The following is a 15,868-nucleotide window of genomic DNA, read 5'->3' on the forward strand; positions in this document are numbered from 1 at the left end:
TGCAGTAATCGAAACAAACCAGAACATATCAGTGCATGACAATGAAATGTAGTCACAAAATGATTCTACCCTTTCAAGTCCCAAAAAGGACCGAGGAACTTACCGGAGGCGATACTAGGATTTCAAACAGAGTACAATGTAGCCACTGTAGGGGAGAAGATCACAGAGAGCTCTTCTCAGATTGCTCAGAGTCAGCCCCAGCACCCTGTCCTGACTGAAGCAGACAAAGTGGTCAAACAGGTAGGTAGAAATGAGTAAGGAACAGAGAGTATGGTTATTCTGGCATTGTTTTGTTCGTCTGTCAAAGAAAAGAGTGCTTCTGACTTTTGTCAATGTTCATCTTTATTTTAGGAGAAGAACAAACGGTGGTATCACACTTTGCTCAAGTGTATGATACCATGTGTGTACAGCTGACATCACCAAAGGAACAGGAGACACCTGAGTAGAGAACAAGAATATGAAAAGACTGATGAAAAAAAGCACCAGGAGAAATCCATTGAATATGTACAATCTCGTCCAGTATTTCAATGAAATGTTTCAGTGTTGTTTTTAGTGTCGTCGTATTGCATACATTTAAAACAATGTGTCTTGTTTAATGAATAATTTCATTTACTTTAGTAAAAAGTGTTGTTTACTGTAGTCCTAGCATGGATGCAATTGTTAGAAAAAACGTGAATGAAAAACTGAATGTTTCATACAATATGGGTTTGTGTTAACCCACACACCTAAGTGAAATGTTTGATTACGTTTACAAGACATAACACATAGTTCAGTTGAGTGTGAAAGGGAACAACAGAGAAAGTCACAAACAAAACATTTGTGAAGGACTTGATGAATGTTTTTTCTTTAGAAATGACAAAAAATAAAGAATTTTTCAACAAGATGTCTTTCTATAGCGAGTTTCATTTGAGATAGTCTTTTCTTAGAAGTGCAAGAGTGGTATTCCCTACAACTTATTCCCCAATTTGATCATTCTCAGAAATTAGGAGACGGAAACCACACCTACTGTAATATTAGACCTTGTAACAAGGCAACTAGGTTTCAATGGCTTAAAAGGTGCAGAAAGAGGCTCATGTATAATGACCTCCAGTGTCCCACAGGTTTCCCAAATCATTTCTTAGAGTATGGAAAAAGAGGAAATAAAGTGTCTACAGAAAGCGTATACCCCCTTGAACTTTGTTCAGTTTGTTGCGCCAGTGCCAGGGTTTCATGCAATTAAATGAGGACCTCTTTCTCACACCACATATGTTATACTTTCAATGGGAAAAAAGGAAATATTACATTTTCACCCACATGTTAATATTTGGTAGAAGCCCTTTTCACAGCAATTTCAGCTGTGAGTCTGTTGGTAATGGGCTCCACCACCTCTGCACCAACAAGATTTGATAATATTTGAGAATTTCAGAAGTCTGTCTGGTTTAGCTGAAGAATCAGCTAAGGTAAGTTTCAGGAAGAGCATCTGATTTCTTTCAATAAAGCAGAACAGAGAAAAAACACACAATACAAAATCATAAGAATTTGTATCCATATGACACTTTGACTCGAATACTTTTATCAGACCTACACAGAGTATATACTGTACACACTTTTTCAGCCCAGGTTTATACATTTGATACATTTGGAACTGCCATTTGTAGGTGTTTTTGTGTCGTAGCTCAACACTGTGAAACCTGTAGTTACAAACATGGAGGATGAAGACATGAAGACATATATTGTACCTCTGACCGGCTTACCTTCCAAGAGGTGAAAGATGAAACTTTTCCTTTATCGTCAACTCAGTGAATGTCTTTAAACTTTCGAAAACTGTAACAAAGAATAAGTTAAAAAACTTATTTTCATTGACCCACAGAAAAGTCAAAGTTGTCCATAGAAATGCCCGTCTAAATCAGAAATCTACAGCACAAAGGCAGTGGCCTTTCGGGACATAAAAATGAAATCAGACTTTACTCAGACGAATTGCCCTTGGTCACGGACATCTTGCTATCAGTCACTACGAAGATGTTTTCTCTCGTGCCATGGCTTGCCTGACTTGCTTCTTCTGCTGGATGGCTTCTGGTCGCTGGTCAGGATCGACAGCCAGCATGTCCTGGAGCAGTGTCCTTAGCTCCGTGCTTATGGCTCTATTTACTTTCAGGGGGATGTGGAACTGCAGCCAGGGGTTCTCATGCAGGGCCTCTCCAACAGGCCCTGACAGACATATGCTCCTGTATCGGAAACACACTTTAGTTCAATTCTAAAATATTTCTCATAGGACTGAAGGAACCTTTGCCTGTTAAGAGTTAACAATTAGGTCCTCAAGAACTGTTTTACGGTTTTCTACACTCCTGGCTGGCCAAGGTCTCTTAAGTGGAGGTGTAAGTCATGTATCCTACATGTGATTTAGCAACATGAAAGGGAATAGCTTCTTATCGGATTATGGTCTTGGTTAACTGCCTAAGGCTGACCTAAGTGCCTAACTTTCTGACTTTCTTTATACCTTATATGTTAAGAAGCTTCTTCTGACCAATCAGAAATGTATGCTTTATGTATGAACATTTTGCTCATCAAAGTGAGTGAGAGACAAGGTTAACAGAAATTAGCCACGGCAGTAAATGACAGCATATTTTTGGGTTCTTAAATGGTCTCTACCTGGCACACCTGCAGTGCAAACTGACACACACTGTTTAGAGAAACAGCTACTCTATTACTAATATTAATGAAACATTTCTTATTCTATGGAACAAAAACAAACAGTAAAACTAAAACACAGATCTCTTAGCTTCCTATTTCATGAACCAGATGACTGAATGACCAAGCCTAACTAGTAGCCAGAACCCCAGTTAACCCTCCGTAACACAAACTTTAACCACACGACAGGAACTCTTTCAAACTGAGTGAAAATCATAAATGGATCCATAACTTTACATCAATTTACTATGTTTTGCCAATACCTGCATTTACATTTAGAACGAATGATGTCATAGAACCAGCATCACACCAGTTCCAGGTGTCTCCAAGGAGACAACAGAACTTCAGTTGTGTTTGCTAAAATACACACTTTGAAACATACTGTAACACTTAGTTAACATGTCTGGTTTAGTTGAAGAATCGGCTAAGGTAAGTTTCAGGGTTTAATGGTGGGATGGCACCTGTGCTTTTTTCCCCCAACCGCTAGAATATGATTCGCACCAAACCCAAAAGAAATACTGCACAGTTCAGGAACTTCATCAACCTAGCAACTGTAAAATAAGCTTACAAACAACTGAATTGAAATGCCAAAAAGTTCAGAGAAAGGCACAAACTATGTTTACTTGGGGTTTACAAAATTAAAGCTAACTAAAACTGTAATGATAAACAATCTTGCTGCCAATGGACAGAGAAATATCATGTTTTTTGAATAATGTATTATTTGTTATATAGGAACCCAGTATAAGGGAATCCCTTGCGATCCTGTCTGCAGAGATAAAGGTTAGTCTTTTTTTCTCTTTAGCTCTGTCACTCCAAGAAATATAATGAACATAAATATATTTGCCAATCTTTTCATAGTAATCCAAACAACTCTGCGTGCATCTGACATTTGTAATATTTATCTACCGCAGTATTGTACCTTGAAAGAAAACTGATTGGAAATGTCATGTACTCTATGGTTTCTATTGATGTCAAGTGGCAAATGTTGACTGGTGATGTTATGTGAATCTTGGGAATGGTCATTTTTCAATCGAGTCTATGTTTCTCAGAATTTGAGACAGAGAGGTCAATCTCTGCAATCCGAGCTGAGGGTATTTCTTGGAATGGAAAGGTAAGAGCAACGTGTTCTTTGATATTCTCTTAAGACTCTTCGCCAGATTTTACGATGAAAAATGTAAATAATAATAACAAACATTATTTTATATAGTGCCTTGAAAGGTGGCTTCTTTACAGAATGACAAAACCAACTACAATAAAAAATACACAAGATATGCATGATGACAATACACAGTTAGAGGAGACAGTAGATGGTCATTGTCAGTGTATCCTGAAGGAAGTTTTCCAATTTTTTGGAACGGGGTAAAAGAGGCCACCTCTACTAGAATCTTTGTCCTAACCAAAAATGTAACAAAGTATAATAATAATATTAAAAATAAAAATAATAATAAACTTTATTTATAGAGCACCTATCATAAAAAAGTGCTTTGGTGCTTTAAAAAGCAAGCGTAAAAATAAAATATTAAAATTGAGAGATATACTTTCAGTTGTCAAGGAAAATACAGCAATACAGTAAAGCAACATACATGTCAATTAAATAAATAAAAATTAGGAAAGTCGTAATAAAATAAGAACAATTAAAGAGAACTAAAAAAAGAAACAGAAATAGAAAGAACAAAGAACCACTTTAACTAAAAGCAACACTTTCAAATGTTTTTTAAAACAATGTACCGAGCTTGACTGCCTAATAAAAAGTGGAAGTGAGTTTCATAATTTAGAAGCATAAAAACAAAAAGCAGCCTCTCCACTCTTTCTGCATTTCACATGTGGTATTTGCAGTAGGCCAGTATGTGCAGATCTCAGGTCACGTATAGGAACATATGAAGACATACATTCAGTAAGGTACAGACGTGCTAGGTCGCTTAAAGCTTTAAAAACAAGTAAAAGAACTTTCAAATTTATCCTAGATAATACAGGTGACCAGTGAAGTTTTTTCAAAACAGGAATGATATTCTCTTTCTTGTATTTGTTAGGATCTGTGCTACTGCATTTCGAACAAGTAGTAAGGGATTTATTGTTTTCTTGGGAAGCCCACAAAACAGAGCATTATAATCATATCCACATCAATGTGAGCAATGGAGAAGTCAAATTAATGTGTCTACATATCATCTAGTTCTATCCCAGGGAAGAGGGCTGTTGCCTACACAGACGACAAGACACAAAACGCTCAACTGTGCAAAACACGCATAAGGACATCAGTCAGGAGGAACAAGGTAAAGTGTTTTTACTTCTTCACCATGGTCATGTAGTTTCACTCCAAGCACTGTCTTATGAAATAACTGTGGAAACGACCTCCCCAACATTTTGGGTTGTTGCATTTTGCTTCAATGAATTTTAACCTTTTCTTTTAGACATTAAGAGGAAGGACACATTCACCCTTGGTAGAGATTCAGTTGTTCTACGAGATGTCAAGGTGAGAATTAACCACTTCAAGCATAAGTCAATCCACATGACCGGAAATGGGGCAATGAACAGGATATGGGGATTTTGCTAGTTATAAAGTACAATAATCATCATTAAATGATCTAAGACTACTGAAGTATAAGCTGTGTCCCTGACTGATTAATTAGCAAATTCATCTTCGTAGAGTGGAGCTACACTGAATATGGAGTGAGATCATGTAGGGAATGTTGGACTTGTAATAACTAATTGAAGGATAATAATAATCAACGAAAGTGCTTAAAAGTATCAACAAATGCCTTCAAAGTACTTGACACGTACTTTGCTTTCAAAAGTGAAACATAATTAATGCTGACGTAAGATTTCTCTTGACTTCTCAGGAGTATACTAACTCCAAGGACAAGTAACATCACAAACCATTATGTAAGTGCTGATGTTGGAGCTGCAATACTACTACCAAGACAAAAAATGATACAGGTAACTCTGCTTTCAGATTTCTAAGAATTGCTAAAATAGTATGTTTGCAGAGCATTCAGAGTCTCATAGAGAAAATAAGTTGAGAATATGGCAAGTTCCTACCATCTCAAACACTGCCAATCTAGAACAAAAAGAAAGTACTTGAACGCCTGCAGTAATCGAACACAAACCAGAACATATCAGTGCATGACAATGAAATGTAGTCACAAAATGATTCTACCCTTTCAAGTCCCAAAAAGGACCGAGGAACTTACCGGAGGCGATACTAGGATTTCAAACAGAGTACAATGTAGCCACTGTAGGGGAGAAGATCACAGAGAGCTCTTCTCAGATTGCTCAGAGTCAGCCCCAGCACCCTGTCCTGACTGAAGCAGACAAAGTGGTCAAACAGGTAGGTAGAAATGAGTAAGGAACAGAGAGTATGGTTATTCTTGCATTGTTTTGTTCGTCTGTCAAAGAAAAGAGTGCTTCTGACTTTTGTCAATGTTCATCTTTATTTTAGGAGAAGAACAAACGGTGGTATCACACTTTGCTCAAGTGTATGATACCATGTGTGTACAGCAGACATCACCAAAGGAACAGGAGACACCTGAGTAGAGAACAAGAATATGAAAAGACTGATGAAAAAAGGCACCAGGAGAAATCCATTGAATATGCACAATCTCGTCCAGTATTTCAATGAAAAGTTTCAGTGTTGTTTTTAGTGTCGTCGTATTGCATACATTTAAAACAATGTGTCTTGTTTAATGAACAATTTCATTTACTTTAGTAAAAAGTGTTGTTTACTGTAGTCCTAGCATGGATGCAATTGTTAGAAAAAACGGGAATGAAAAACTGAATGTTTCATATAATATGGGTTGGTGTTAACCCACACACCTAAGTGAAATGTTTGATTACGTTTACAAGACATAACACATAGTTCAGTTGAGTGTGAAAGGGAACAACAGAGAAAGTCACAAACAAAACATTTGTGAAGGACTTGATGAATGTTTTTTCTTTAGAAATGACAAAAAATAAAGAATTTTTCAACAAGATGTCTTTCTATAGCGAGTTTCATTTGAGATAGTCTTTTCTTAGAAGTGCAAGAGTGGTATTCCCTACAACTTATTCCCCAATTTGATCATTCTCAGAAATTAGGAGACGGAAACCACACCTACTGTAATATTAGACCTTGTAACAAGGCAACTAGGTTTCAATGGCTTAAAAGGTGCAGAAAGAGGCTCATGTATAATGACCTCCAGTGTCCCACAGGTTTTCCCACAGGTTTGTTGCGCCAGTGCCAGAGTTTCATGCAATTAAATGAGGACCTCTTTCTCACACCACATATGTTATACTTTCAATGGGAAAAAAGGAAATATTAGAATTGTATACATTTTAAAGCCATGTGTTCATATTTGGTAGAAGCCCTAACAACACCTAAAAAACACCTAACAACGGGTGCAGGACCGAATTAGGGCAGTACCCACTATTGATAAACATACAGAAAACAATATTAAAGTACTGGCTTTTATATTAGCCAGACACAGCTGGATGAGCTCTACCAGCCAGGACAGGAGGCTCTACTGTACACAGAGAGGGGAGGGAGGGGGGAACAAGCTGCCCAGCCGTGTGGAATGCTACAAAACCCTAAACAGACAAAACATACTACCCGAATATTTGACCAAGATATCCAGACACAGCTGGATGAGCTCCACCAGTCAGGACAGGCTAATAAGATACACTCCACAGACATTCACAACAGTGACATATCATAAACACTTGAATTACTTATCTAGTCTCTCGAAACAAAATTTCGAGAAAAAACACATTGCCCAACGTTAGAAAGCACCTTGCATTACATTGCTTGAAAAACAATTTTATGTCGAAGGAATTATGGATCGGGAATTCTTCGAGGAAGTCGGGGTCACACAGCATGCCGCCCCATATATCAGGGAGCACATTGGATCAAGGCACAGTCTCTTTCAAGACAACGATCCGAAACACACAGCAGCAAGGGCGAGGCTTATAGCAGAACGAGTGAACTGGGTGAAAACTCCAGCCGAATCTCCAGATTTAAATCCAATAGAGATGGTATGGCATTAGCTGAAAGACTATGTTTGGAAAACTCCTAAACCCAGCACAAAGCAAGAACTGATACTGATACAATGTCTGTTGATACTGATACTGTATGAGTAGGGCTGTTTCACCACTCCTTTTTTTTGTTGCATACAGCAGTACTTCTTATGGTAGTACTTAAGTACAGTACAGTAGGTACTTACATTAGTACTTCTCACGTTAAAAAAGTTAGGTGTTAGCATAAACTATTAGTAATAAAAAATATTAAACTTAGCACTGTAATAAATTATGCTAATATTAAATTCGATTCTGCTCTGAGAATGTAGGGGGAATGAAAAATGCCAGTGGTCTTTCCACTGATGAACTTGTGCCTGATGAACACCACTGCGTCACACCACACAGCTGCAAGTGCACCTCACTGTGCCCGGCCACCACTGCATCACACAACTGCCAGCGCACCTCACCGTACCAGGCCACCACTGCGTCACACAGCTACCAGCGCACCTCACCATGCCCAGCCACCACTGCGTCACACAGCTGCAAGCACACCTCAAAGTTCCCGGCCACTACTGAATCACACCACACAGGTGGCAGCGCACCGTACCAGACCACCACTGCGTCACACAGGTGCCAGTGCACCTCACCGTGCCCGGCCACCACTTCATCATACAACTGCCAGTACACCTGTCCGTGCAAGGCCACCACTGAGTCACACAGCTGCCAGCACACCTCATAATGCCAGGCCACCACTGCGTCACACCACACACCCGCCAGTGCACCTCACCGTGCCAAGCCACCACTGCGTCACACAGCTGCCAGCACACCTCACCGTACCAGGCCACAACTGCGTCACACAGCTGCCAGCACACCTCACCGAGCACGGCCACAGCTGCATCACGCAGCTGCCAGCGCACCTCACCGTATTCTGCCACAGCTGCGTCACACAGCTGCCAGCGCACCTCACCGTGCCAGGCCACCATTACGTCACACATCTGCCAACGCACCTCACCGTGCCCAGCCACCACTGCGTCACACAGCTGCCAGCACACCTCACCGTGCCCGGCCACCACTTCATCATACAACTGCCAGTACACCTGACCGTGCAAGGCCACCACTGCGTCACACAGCTGCCAGCGCACCTCACCGTGCCAGGCCACCACTGCGTCACACAGCTGCCAGCGCACCTCACCGTGCCAGGCCACCACTGCGTCACACAGCTGCCAGCGCACCTCAGCATGCCAGGCCGCCACTGAGTCACACCACACAGCCACCAGCGCACCTCACCGTGCCAGGCCGCCACTGAGTCACGCCACACAGCCACCAGCGCACCTCACCGTGTCAGGCCACCACTGCGTCACGCCACACTGCCACCAGTGCACCTCACCGTGCCAGGCCACCACTGAGTCACGCCACACAGCCACCAGCGCACCTCACCGTGCCACGCCAGCACTGAGTCACGCCACACAGCCACCAGCGCACCTCACCGTGTCAGGCCACCACTGCGTCACGCCAAACTGCCACCAGCGCACCTCACCGTGCCAGGCCACCACTGAGTCATGCCACACAGCCACCAGCGCACCTCACCGTGCCAGGCCAACCACTGCGTCACACATCTGCCAACGCACCTCACCGTGCCAGGCCACCATTACGTCAAACCACACAGCCGCCAGTGCACCTCACCGTGCCCAGCCACCACTGCGTCACACAGCTGCCAGCGCACCTCACCATAACAGGCCACCACTACGTCAAACCACACAGCCGCCAGTGCACCTCACCGTGACAGGCCACCACTGAGTCACACCACACAGCCGCCAGCGCACCTCACTGTGCCAGGCCACCACTGCGTCACACAGCTGAAAGCGCACCTCACCGTGCCAAGCCACCACTGCATCACACAGCTGCCAGCACACCTCACCGTACCAGGCCACAACTGCGTCACACAGATGCCAGCACACCTCACCGAGGCCGGCCACAGCTGCATCACACAGCTGCCAGCGCACCTCACCGTACCCTGCCACAGCTGCGTCATACACCTGCCAGCACACCTCACCGTTCCAGGCCACCACTGCGTCACACAGCTGCCAGCGCACCTCACCGTGCCAGGCCACCACTGCGTCAGACCACACACAGCTGCCAGCGCACCTCACCGTGCCAGGCCACCACTGCGTCACACCACACGGCTGCCAGAGTTCAACTTTAATGCAGGAAAAATGGATTTCCCAGAAGCTATACTGATTCTTATGGAAGCCCGTTTCGGCCAGGGAGTAGAAAAAATCCGCCCTGGTATTCTCTGGGATGCAGTGCAGTTAAAACTGTTCACTGTTACTGACCATACTGCCTGCCTGCGGGCACTTTTCCTTTCCGTGGGGGAGGGTGGACTGTCTTTCATTAGAAGGTTAGCCTATTCTACTTGGAGAATGAAGAGGGGGTGAAAAGTGCCCGCGGTCATTTAATTAGTATTACAATTCGCACTGATTCCCCTGCGAAGATATGGACATAAGAAAATTCGTGTGTGGTCAAAAAATGCCATAAAAACGACAAAATGAAGGCTGTGAAAACATTCACAATGTGCTGTATACACAAAGCACGTGTTCTCACAACTCGAGGAGGTTTCGTGAAAACTTTATATCGTCACACAAAATAAAGTTTTTTTGTTTACAAAGACAATTACAAAGAATGTGGACCAGGGTAATACTTTGAGTTTACAGCTTGTCCAAGATCATTCATTATTAATACTATTAGGGATATTTTCGGTAAAGACTGACAGTAGGAACATTCCTGTTCTTTACTCAGCAGCTTATTAAAAACAGGGTGTTCAAAACGTTTTTTTTACCCAGAAGAGTGACACAGCTTCGCGTTGTGAATCTGTTATTCCGTATTTACAAAGAAAGTGGAATACAGTAATACTACCTGCTATATAGATACATATTTTTAGATATTCAGATCCTTAAATTAATATCATCATTCATTTCATTAGATACGTGATTCCATACTATATTCCCTATTACAAAACCAATAATTCCAGTCCTGAAATCTGATTGGCTGACACACATTCGAAGAACATACTGTAACACTTAGTTAACATGTCTGGTTTAGTTGAAGAATCGGCTAAGGTAAGTTTCAGGGTTTAATGGTGGGATGGCACCTGTGCTTTTTCCCCCCAACCGTTAGAATATGATTTGCACAAAACCCAAAAGAAATACTGCACAGTTCAAGAACCTAGCAACTGTAAAATAAGCTTAAAAACAACTGAACTGAAATGCAAAAAAGTTCAGAGAAAGGCACAAAATATTTTTACTTGGGGTTTAAAAAATTAAAACTAACTAAAACATTCCAAACAGAAGCCGGCCTACCTTCTTTTCTTTGTACCTGATAAAGATGAGGAAGGCTTTAAAGATACAGCTAAACTTTTGCAGAACCATTCAAGCGCATTGTTACTGTTTGTTGTAGAAGCCAAAAATATGAGAATCTCAAAATCTAAAAATCTCATGGCGTCAGAATGTACAACTTTAAAAAAATAAATAATAATAATAATAATAATAAACATTAATTTATATAGCGCCTTGAAAGGTGGCTTCTTAATAGAATGACAAAACCAACAACAATAAATAATACACAAGATATGCATGATGACAATACACAGTTAGAGGAGACAGTAGATGGTGGTACTAAACACAGTGAGAGCAGAAGGATAAAGAACAGGGGTGAGTTTCCCGAAAACAACTAATCTTAGAGACTTTCAAGCAACTTTACGATGTACGTATGTACGTATGTAAACAATCGATTGACAATTCTTTCATTATATGGTGTCGGTTTTGGTCCTTCAGTGGGATGAAATAAAGTTGTGAAAAGGAATATGAAGTAAACTTGACATCATAGTTTAAGCAAAAGCATATAGATAGGCACAAAAAGGGACCTTATTGTTTCTAAGAGCAAAGAAAAGAAATGACTGACATGCCGTAAAAGAAAACCAAGATTAACTGCGTGGACAGTGTATGCGTCCCGCACGACGTCCGTGATTTAAAGCAATATTTTTTGGCGCGCTGCCATAGTTAAGAATCAATATTTCATGAGAAAAAACTGTTATTTAGAGTTATTGGGTGTACTGGAACTCAATGGAAACATTAACTACTAAGCTTGGCATGTGTCACTCAACAAATACAGGACCTATAATCAAATTTAAAAACAAGAAGATCTAAGCTTTACCGTCAACAATCACGACAGAACATCAAACGGTGTTGGAACTACGCGGTATCGACCGCGGGTTTGGGTACGGAATGGAGCAGGCGTGGGACTCAGGACTGGGGCTGAACAACACATTTATTAACTCGAATCGGGAAAGGTACACACACAGGGACAGGGGTTACAGCGCTGCACCTTCACTAACACACACACACACCTGAAGGGAAGAGACTGTATCCCAGCCTCCGTCCCGCTATACAGTCCGGTAGAACCCAGGTGCTGTTCTCAGCCCGCCTTGCGTGCGCAGGACTAAAGCGCCCTGCGTGGCGCTACATTATAAATACATGTTAGGCCCAATGATTTCACTAAAATAATGCATTGCTGCATTTCATACTGAAAATAATATCATCTAGTCAAGTATAAAAATGAATATGAAATATACCCAAGATGACTCATAAATTCATCACTGTATAAATAAATGTTCTTTTTTCGAATTTCCTCTGACACAGTACAACACAATATCAAAGTCCTTCATATAAACTCTTAGTGTCCTGTATTCCCAGAGGATGCCCCTGCCGTGAAGTGACTGTGCTCTGTCTGGCGATCTCTGGCGCTCAGGGTGGGCAGGAGGAGGCCAGTTTAAGAAGCACTTAGTGATGAACGAGCGGGTCGGGGAGCACGTAGATGACGAAGGATTTAACGTGCTACTTCAGTTACGATGGGTTTTGGGAAACACTCGTCAATTAACGATCGAGCTTAAGAGCGAGTTTACGATGTTCTTAGCGCTACGACGCCTTCGGTAAACAGAATCATATCTAGAAGGATTACCATATATAAAAATAGAAAGAATTATATATGATATATACAAGTAATTATATCATATCATATATTATTAACACCATACCCACCATCTATGTACATTCACATGACCACACATATCAGATCAATATCAAATCAATCACAATGATTAGAATGCGCGCAGAAATCGCCCCTTTCTCTTCCCATCTTTCAGCACATTATACGTCCTCTCCACGATACAAGCCGATATCCGTTATCTTACTCTACAATGCACCTTTTCCCGTGTTGTACGTTAACATTTGGTTCATAAAATCGACACACCTGAAATACTAAATAAGAAAGAAAACAATTATAACACAACGGATGACAGAGCCTCTAGAACAGAAAACCCGTTGGCGTCACACACGCTGAATGTCTCTCTCTCTCCTGCTCAGCAAAACACAACATGTGGGTCAACACCGTGTGAGGCATTAAACATCACCTTCGTGCATTACCGCGATTCATCTGGCACACAACTGTACTACTACAGAAATAATATATATAATGTCGCCACACGAATCTGTAATGAAAATAAAATTAAAAATGCCGCTGGCGTCTCACCCGACTGGCGGCCACAGCGCGTCTGAGGGCTCCCCAGAGAAACGAGCCGCCTGTGACCCCAGGGGCACCTTCACTGGCGCCCCGCCACCAACAAACCCCAAGGGCTGTCGCAAAGCCAACTCCATACAGAAAAACGGAACTCATCTGGGGGAAGTTCACAAAATAAAATAATAAAATAAAAGATGACATCATATAACCACGGCTCAACGCAGCTGGCTACACGTGTGAGAAGGTGCAGTACTTGAAGTGCGCTGGGCAAACTTCCGAGGTCAAATTCTTCCAGCACGGTTGTACCTTTAAAGCGGAGACGACGGCACCGAAAGTTTTTGGCGCGCCTTCTCTTTAAAGCCCTGGCCAAATATGAAGACAGTACGTACAGTTATAATTCAAACGGAATTAAAAACTACACATCCCAGTTACCATGGTGGTGCTTGTGATCATTGCGTTTAACCAACGAAACATGGCGAAAAATCAGTCACATGACTTTGGGGCAGAGTTTCGAAAGCTTAACCTATCAGCAACAAAGCGAAATTTACACGATAGGCTACCTCAAACTGTCAGTTACACGACTGTGTATGTCGCTTAAGCCACTCCTATTTGGCATTTTAGTTATGGAGGCGAGAAGACGCCCCCCCCCCCCCCCCCCTCTCTGGGTGCCTGATTTGCCGCCATCTTTAACCGCTTCGTGTCCAAATCGCAGTAGCTACGCGTACGAAATAAAGTTCATCCCAGCTACAAAACATATATATTTTTGTGGTAAGAGGGAGCAAAACATCAGTATTTACTGCTATTAATTAGTGTACGATTTATAGTTGAAATCTGAGCCTAAATATAAAGTTAAAATCTCGACAAAGCAATGTAGGAAATACAGAGAAAATAAATCCTTTCTGACATCTAAAATCAGTTTCGATCAAGGTCTCTAAAACGAACAAGAAAAAGAGGATTTTCGGAGGGCAATTACGCTGTATTTATATAGAATAAGTGATTTATGAGCAATCTAATTTCTTGTTCGTTTAAAACAGTGAAATGTCAGCTGCAAAAGATCGCCCCAGAAACAGCACTCTCTCTGCCTGTCATAGACGTTCAGGAAAGGCTGAATGAAGTCATGGTGATCAATAATAACAGTTGTAGGACAAGAAACAAAAGATAGTGAAAACTTAAGATTTTTAAGGCTAAAACTCAAATTCATTCTACAAATTAAGGCAAATGAAAATTCAGGACGTTAAAGTGCTAGAGGTGTAAAAAAATACAAAAATGCACATGAGCAAAAAGTTTTAGAAATGGAGCAAACAGAATAAAAGCCATGCCTATAGTGCAGAAAAGGGATGCAGGAACACTTGCTTAGATATACAACAACATTATTTTATTAACCCTTTACAATTTCTTGCATTAGTAATTATCTTTTCGCATACCCCAGCTTGCTCTCCATGAGATACACAGACACACAGATGAAAGAGATAGGGAGAGAGCCTGTGGTCAGAGTACAGGGTCAGCCATTGTACAGCGCCCCTGGAGCAGTTGGGGTTAAGGGCCTTGCTCAGCAGCCCAACGGAGTAGGATTCTTTTCTGGGTGCGGGATTTATTGTTAAATTATTACTTTAAATAAATACTTTGAGTTACTGAAACAGCCCGCTAATAAAATTGTCGCAATTTTGTTCTCGTTTGGAAGAGAGAATCAAAAATGAGACATAATGATGGTTTCCGGCTTAGACCTTTAAAGGTACCCCCATCACGGGAGAATTTGACCTCGGAACGTTTACCCAGCGTAATATTGTATTTCATTTCACTTTGACCGATTGTCTTTAAATCAATTGTTGTCAGAATATCCCCACCTCCAAACAAGAACAAAATTGCAACGATTTTATTAACTGGCTGTTTCAGTAACTTAAAGTACATATTTAAAGTAATAATTTAACAAGATATGTAAATGTTTTAAGGTATGTATATGTTGTGAATGTCTGTAGATTGTATCTTATGATTTAAATACTTTTATTTTTTCACAATCTAGCAATGCCAGACAGAATTCTAATGGCCTTGCAGATCAGAAAATCAAGGAACAAAACAATTATTGCGCCCAGCTCCTCAATGGGATAGCTTTAACTTGCTAATGCGTTGGTGTACAAAAGTAAAAAACAATTACTTTTTGACAATGAAAACTGGTGTGTATCTCTCTCTTTGCTGGCGCGCGGGCGCGGTGGGGTGCTGTACCACCCGCACAGAACATTAAAGTGTCCCTTTCCATTCAATGGGTGTCTGAGTTGCTGTGTCCTATCTTCTGACAGTCGCTGTTGTGAATGTCTGCAGAGTGTATCTTATTTTTAGCATTGTAGCGCTTTCGCCCTGGGGGGCGGCTGAAGAACACCCGGCTGGGGTGCGCGGTGAGGGGCAGGACAGGAGTGGTCAGGGCGGGGTTTAGGTAGGCCGCTGACTATTGCAGCTGCCACACAGTGAAAGGGGCATACGGGCTGGGGAGATCGCCCGTTTTCCATGTAAATAGTTCCCTGGTTCCGCACCCCTCTCTCCCTCCCTCTCCAGATACAGCTGTATGAGCTCCACCAGTCAGGACAGGAGGCTCTACTGTACGCACAGAGGGGTGGTAGAGGGGAACAAGTTGCAAGCCGTGGGGTTGAAG

At 41.8% G+C, this 15,868-nt stretch overlaps 1 long non-coding RNA gene across 1 annotated transcript; it reads left to right on the plus strand.

Annotated features, from left to right (window-relative positions):
- The first annotated feature begins 3,024 nt into the window (after window positions 1-3,024).
- On the plus strand, window positions 3,025-4,922 carry LOC138226661 (uncharacterized). The gene is made up of 4 exons (XR_011184624.1): window positions 3,025-3,096; window positions 3,400-3,447; window positions 3,717-3,778; window positions 4,838-4,922. It is a non-coding gene; the product is annotated as an uncharacterized lncRNA (long non-coding RNA).
- The last annotated feature ends 10,946 nt before the right edge of the window (window positions 4,923-15,868 follow it).

This window comes from Lepisosteus oculatus, unplaced genomic scaffold (genome assembly GCF_040954835.1).
Source record: "Lepisosteus oculatus isolate fLepOcu1 unplaced genomic scaffold, fLepOcu1.hap2 HAP2_SCAFFOLD_148, whole genome shotgun sequence".
NCBI lineage: Eukaryota > Metazoa > Chordata > Actinopteri > Semionotiformes > Lepisosteidae > Lepisosteus > Lepisosteus oculatus.